Source organism: Tupaia chinensis, unplaced genomic scaffold, assembly GCF_000334495.1.
Source record: "Tupaia chinensis unplaced genomic scaffold, TupChi_1.0 Scaffold141724_1, whole genome shotgun sequence".
Lineage (NCBI taxonomy): Eukaryota > Metazoa > Chordata > Mammalia > Scandentia > Tupaiidae > Tupaia > Tupaia belangeri.
The window spans coordinates 1,409,553-1,416,955 of NW_006201581.1; the positions used below are offsets into that span (position 1 = coordinate 1,409,553).

At 38.0% G+C, this 7,403-nt stretch overlaps 1 pseudogene; it reads right to left on the reverse strand.

Annotated features, from left to right (window-relative positions):
- Nucleotides 1–4,098: 4,098 nt before the first annotated feature.
- On the reverse strand, nt 4,099–5,723 carry LOC102496369 (splicing factor 45-like; annotated as a pseudogene).
- Between the last annotated feature and the right edge of the window lie 1,680 nt (nt 5,724–7,403).

The window sequence follows — 7,403 nt, forward strand, 5'->3', positions numbered from 1 at the left end:
TTTCCCTAATTCAGTCTATGAAGCCTCTATCACCCTTATCCTTAAAACAGATAAGGATAGGACAAGGAAGGAAAATTATAGACCAACATCCCTGATTAATATAGACACAAAAATTCTCAACAAGATACTAGCACATCATATCCAACAACTTATAAAAAAGATTATACATCATGATCAGGTAGGCTCTATTCCAGAAATACATGGTTGGTTCAACATAAACAAAATCATAAATGTAATACACCATATTAATAGGAAGAAAGACAAAAACCATATGGTCATAGCAACTGATGCAGAAATAGCATCTGATAAGATACCACATCCTTTCATGATCAAGACTCTTAGTAAAATAACTATGATTAATATGTTGCAGGTTCTAATTGAAAAATAGCATGTGAGAAAGATGAGCAATGTAAATAAAGATAGAAATTATAATAAAAGATTCAAAAGGAAATGTTAGAAATTTAAAACATTGCACACAAAGAGAAGAGGATAGAGAAAGATAGCAAGAGAGCAAATAGAGAGGCAGGACGTCAGTGGGAAACAGATATGGCTTATTACCTGTTGATGATGACATGTATAGTACTCTCAGCTGGATTGGTCTGAGACGTATTTTACGATAGGTAAAGTCTTTTTACAAGCAAAGTGAGAAATAGTGATTGACTATTTTAAAAAATAATAATTAGAATAATAATAATAATGATTGGGAAAAACATTGAAAAGATATTGAATGATGAAGTGGGGAGATTAAAGTCTCTGTATTGACTGACATGCATGGCATTCCCTTTTGAAAAAGCAATGGAATACACTGTAAAGTTATATGTAATCCAATGTAATATAAAGAAGATTATGATGATAATAATTAAAAAAAAAAAGAATGGCTTCACTGCATTATCAGTAGACCTGATACATAAAAATCAGTGAACTTGAAGATAGGAACTTTTGTAGATCAACAAGGATATTAAAATCTAAAATGTAAAGAGAAAAACAAAGATAAAAAAAAGAATACAACCTCAAAAAGAATATGGAAGAACCACAAAACAGTATAACAAGTATGTTAATGGGTTGTTGGAAAAGTCATAATGTATCTTTCTGATTTTCTATACAAAAATGCATCATGACTTTTCTGATGACCTAATATATGCATAATTAGAATATCACAAAAAAAGAGAGAGAAAAGAGCAGAAGAAATATTTGAGATAATATTAGTTGAGTAGTGTAAAAATAATTGCAGTTTCACATTGTTGAAATTTGCCATTTGATAATTGAATACATTCTTAAATTAATGTAGTAATATTATACATCATTTTAATGTGCATTTCTTTACTTTCTTTGGCTAATACCCTATTACTATTTATTTTATATGTATTTTAGACCAAAAAAAATTATGTTAGACAAAAAGTACATTTGAGTGATTTTCTGGAATTCAAAATGGGTTGTAAAGTAGTGGAGCCAACTAGAAGTATCAACAACACATTGACCCAGGAACTGCTAACACATGTATAGAGCAGCGGTGGTACAGGAAGTTTTACAAAGGAGACAAGAGCCTTGAAGAGCAAGAGCTTAGCTGCTGGCCATCAGAAGTTGACACCAACCAACTGAAAGCCATCACTAAAACTGATTCTCTTCCAAGTACACAAGAAGTTGCTGAGGAACTTGATGTAGGCCATTCTATGGTTCTTTGGCATGTGAACCAAACTGAAAAGGTATAAAGCTCAATACGTGGATGCCTCATGAGCTGACTGGAAATTAAAAAAAAAAAATCATTGCCTTGATGTATAGTCTTCTTTTATCCTACTCAATAACAAACCATTTCTTGATCAGACTGTGCTTGTGTATGTTGGTGCTCAAAACTTTGAGTAAATGAAGGAGGGGAGACAGCATTATAGTATGGACATGCCACATCCAAGTGTGATTTCTCTCTCTCTGTTAAGAGTGCATATCCTCTGGCAATTAAAAAAAAAGATAAAAGTACATTTACAAAATCCTAGAAACACCATTCTTTCTTTCCTTCCTTCCTTCCTTCCTTCCTTCCTTCCTTCCTTCCTTCCTTCCTTCCTTCCTTCCTTTCTTTTTCTTTCTTTCTTCCTTTCCTTTCCTTTCCTTTTCTTTTTCTTTCTTTCTTTCTTTCTTTCTTTCTTTCTTTCTTTCTTTCTTTCTTTCTTTCTTTCTTTCTTTCTTTCTTTCTTCCTTCCTTCCTTCCTTCCTTCTTTCTTTCTTTCTTTCTTTCTTTCTTTCTTTCTTTCTTTCTTCTTCCTCATTCTTTCTTTCCTTCTTTCTCTTTCTTCTTTCTCTTTCTTCTTTCTTTCTCTTTTTTCTTTTTTCTTTCTTCTTTCTCTTTCTTTTTCTTTTTCTCTTTCTCCCTTTCTTTCTTTCTTTCTTTCTTTCTTTCTTTCTTTCTTTCTTTCTCTGTTAAGGTGTTTATCAAAGGCCATGTGTGCTCATCAGAGAAGACTGAGAAAGGGAGAGTGAGAAATTATCTCCCAGGAGAGATACCTTCTTCATTGTGCTCTCAGGGTTTTTAGCATGCACTTACAAGCACCCAGTGTGATATTCAAACAGTCAGGTCTGGAGCTTGAACCTGTAGTAGTCCAGTGCTTTAATCACCATGCCATCTGCTGGCCCCACTAACATCATTCTTAATAATGATATATTGAATATCTTACCCTTAAGATTAGGAAGGAGACAAGAATGCCCACTCTTTCTATTAAACAACCAAAATAAAGGAGTAACAGACCCAAGCAAGACTGAAAACCAAGTCAGTAGGCATCAGAACCATCTTCTTTGACTCCATGTCTTATGTTCCCCAGTGCGTGTTGGACCTCTGGACAGTCTTGTTTACATGGCTTAACTGGTCTCAAGCCCTAGCAGCTGCTCGAGCCTAAGTCCTGGTGCCTGTGGTTTTCCCAGGCACCCACTGCACATTGCTGTTGACTCTACTATTCTGAGGTTTAAAGATGCTTCCAGCCCAGTGACAGGTTTCTACCTGAACTCCCAAGCTCTTTGATACATCCTTTGATATTTAAGTGGACAGAAGACAATGGAAAATTAAAGCCCTAATTGAAACATATGTGTAATGTTACACTTTCTGGATACATGTGGGACTTAGACCTGAAAACTTCTCATATGCAATCATTTGTGTTACTACTGTATCACCATCTGGCTCCCATTTATTTTTTAACAAGCTAAAATAATTACATTTTATTTTGAGTTAAACTGGTTAACATATATCCAACTCAAAAAAACAAAGTTGAAAGTCCAGACTTTTCCTAATCTTCTCTGCAGTGAGTGATATTTTAAGCATTCAGAAAAAAATTAAACACTATAAAGCTTGCCCATTTTAATAAGATAAGGAATAATTCTCATATGCTTGCTCTATCAATCGCAAAAATGCCAAGGAAAAACACATCTGTTATGGAATTACCCTACAGCTGCAACACATTTTCATAAACTATTGTCACAGATTGACGATGACCAGAATAGAAAAAATGTGGCAACGAGAAAATGCTGGTGCAACATGTGTTGGTTTAGGCACTCACTTTTCTACTTCGCACAGTCCCATTTGCACTCTCTTTTCCAAGATTTTTCTATTTTATTTCTCCAACTCCTATGTTAAAAGTTGTGGTTTCCAGTCATTTTATCAAATATGAAATCTCTTGTTTTATTCTGTCAACAGCCATGTAACAATGATTTCTTTCTTTCTTTTTTTGTTTTATTTTTTGTTATAAGTCGGAATATGTGCACTCACCAGAGGGAGAGATATAGACATAAAGAAAGAGAGGAAGAGGGTGTGGTCATACCACAATCCCTTCTCCTCCATTTCTCCATCCTGTCGAGAATTTAGACATACACATGCCCAGTGTTTCTTTTCTAAGAATGCTTATACTATGTTTAAAAAAACCCCACAAAATAGAAAAGGGATCAATCAACATATATCTTAGAAGTCCTTCCAAGAGTCTTAGAACTCAACAGCCATGGAGGTCATTGTCTTTTCTTTGGTCAACTTGCAGATCATTTAAGTATTATCAGAGATGAAGACTCGTACTCTAGTTCTTTAAATCAAGCTTGTTTTGCCAAATAAAACACCCTGATTTATTCAAACTACAAACATGCTTTTACCACCCATCCATCAAAATATCTCCAATTCAGATCAAGAAAAGCTTAATTGCTGACTCAGCTCTCTCAACTTATAAAAATATTCATATTCATCATCAAAGGCACCCAGAATTCCAAATATCACATATTTTCCAGATTTTTCACATTCTTCCTTGGTTTCAACTTTCAAGCCTTCATCTACCTCTCCTGCACCAACCATGTTCCTTAGTAGGACCACCAGAGTAGGGCACTTGAGTATTTAAGTTAATGGATTTGAATTCAACTTCTTGGATGTTTTTATTTTTTAATTTTTAATTTTTTGGGGGGAGAGAGATTTTTTGCTATAGGGCATGCACATGAGTGTTGACCAGAGAGACAGAAAGTGAAAAATCTACACCCTCCCACCCAGGGGGAATGTCCATGCCGCAATCCCTCCTCCTCCATTCTACTCTCCAGATTTTTGGCACACAGGTATGCACACCCAGATACATCTTTTTCTGAGGCACCACCCATGAAAACCTTGCCACTCGCTTGCTGGTCTTCTGCACAGACAGCATGGTACTCAGCCCAGACTCCTGTTTCCCAAGACCCTCACCTTCCCAGAAGTCATGTTTCTGCATGATCTTATGAACTACTGTGCCACCCACATTAGCAAGGAAGGAGCTGATGAGCCCAGTTGAAGGCCTTAGTCTAACCTTTTGCTCATACACTAGGGGAGAAATAGCAGCTTTGGAAGACTGTGATTGTGGCCTTGAGTCTTCTACATAGGTGAAGTGGCTGGTGCAATGACAGCTACACCCATGCTTCTTTTCCTGCTTTCTTACTCAGAATCTTCACCTTCATCAGAATCTGGATCCGGTTGTCTTGAAAACCCACTGGCTTCATGTCTGTCTTCATGCCGCTTTTCCCTTTCTTCTGTCTTCTTTTGCTTTCCAGCTCTTGCTGTCTCCGTCCTTCCTCTCTTTGGTGCTTCACCACTTACTCATGATCATTAGGAAACAGAATCATCTTCATCAGGTAAGGGAATCAGAACTTCCCCTGCACAGTACCCACGAGGAAAAGAAGCCTTCAGCCCAGCTGCCACACGGGGTGGGGTGTCCACAATTTGCCTGTCGTCTGAGGACCCGCTTCACTTTGGTTAAAGATAGGTAAGATTCCTGCTTTGTTTTGTCCTTTGGCTCTTTGCTTCAGTGACTGCTGCCTTCTTCACCAGAAGCTGAAACTACAGAAGTTTGAAGTTTTTGGACCAGCCTTCTGTTTCTGAGTCACCAGTCTCCACCTGCAGGTCATCATCGTACAGGGACTTCTTTTAATGTAATGCCGGAAGATTAGGCAGGGCCGGGATGGTGAAAGTGGAGAGCCTGGGCACAGTCCCTGGAAACCCAAGAATGGCCAGAGCCAATGGAGGTGCTCACTCTCATTCGACCAGGCTTCAAGTCCTGGGCCCAATGGCAGGATGCTGAGTTGCCTAGTGTGTTTTTCAAGCTGCTAGGTTGGGATTTAAACCTCAGTCTGCCATGTATATGGCACCCTTAACCACTATACCATGGGGTCCTCCCATAATTTTTTTTTATAAAGCTTACTGTGTGCATTTAAAAACTTACGCATTTTAAGGATATTTGTGTCTTCATGACGTAACTAGAGAAGCACTGACATCTCAGCCCCAGAATGCATGTTTATAACAAAAACCTCATGAAAAAACCTAGGTAGACACTTAGACATTCACACAGGGATCGGAAACACATACTTTTCAAGAAAATCTTGCCACTAATAGGAATTACTAAGATATGTAAAGATTATCTGCAATTCAGTATGGAAACAGGCAAATAAAAAGGAGAAGGAAAGGAAGGAAGGAAGGAAGGAAGAAAAAGAGAGAAAAAAAGAAAAAGAAAAAGAAACTGGCGGGGGAGGAGGGAGCATGGTGGTTAAGGACCCTGGACTCCCACACAGCGGACCGCAGTTAGAGTCCTAGATTTGGCGACTTGCTTTCTCTCTCTCTCTCTCTGTCCCTCTCTGGACAAACTAAAATAAATAAATAAGGTTAAATTTTTAAAAATTCTTTAAAGAAAAAAAAATTAGTCTGAAGGCTTGAATAGACATCTCTCCAAGTAAAACATAAAGATGACCAACATGTAACCGAATAGATGTGCATCAACACAAATCACCAGAGCAAGGCAAATCAAAACCGTAAGGTCCTCTCATCTCAAACCTGTTAGGATGGCTATTATCATAAATAAATAAGCCCAAGCATACCTACAGATATAGGGGTAAGTAGTAGGCTGGCCCTATGGCTTGGTAGTTGATGGAGCTAGCTTTCATCTTGTCATTCATGGGGTTTGAGTCCTGACTCCAGTAGCTTGAAAGACATGCCAGGTGCATGTGCATGCATGAACAAAATCCCAACAAGATGAAAAAATGGAGAAGCGGCCATTGCTGTATGACTATGTTTCATTTGGGGATACGCCCTCTCACTTTCAGTCTCTTTTTATCTAGTGAACTCATGTGGCCTTTGACAACTATAAAATTTTAAAAACTGAGTATTGATGAGGATGGAGAGAAATTGGAACCCTTGGACACTGTCGGTGAGAATGCAAAATGGTGCAGCCGTGATAGAAAACAGGATAGAGATTCCCCGACAAATTCAAATGAGAACTACCACATGGACCCAGTGATCTCATTTCTGGCTATACATCCAAGGAAAAAGAAATTAGTGTGCCCAAAAGACATCTTACTCCTTTGTTTACTGAGGCATAGTTTACCATAGCCTAGATATGGGAATATCTAAGTGACCCTCAAAAGACAATGGATAGGAAAATGTGGTCTAGGGACCAGCAGATGGCATAAAGTTTTTATCACTGGACTCCCACGTAGTCGACCATGGTTTGAGTCCCAGACCCAGTGGCTTAAACTCATGCCAGGTGTGTGTATGTATGTGCCCAAAATCCCCAGAGGAGAGTGACAGAGAAGGGATTGTGGCATAGCCATCCTCCCTGGGGGATGATTTCTCATTTTCTGTTTCTCTGGCAAGTGCGCACACCCTATAGTAAAAATCTCTTGGGGAAAAAAAAAAAGTGGTCAATACGTATAATGAAATATTCTTCTGTTTTTAAAAAGAAAGACATCCTACCGTGTGTGATGACCTGGATGAACCTCTCAGTCATTATACTAAATGAAGTAAGCCAGTCACAGCAAGGCAGATACTACATAATTCCACTTGTATGGAATTTTAAACAATCATATTAATAGAAATCGAGTGTAAAATGATAGTTGCCAGGGGCTGGGATGAAGGGAGAGTGAAATAAAAAGTTCCT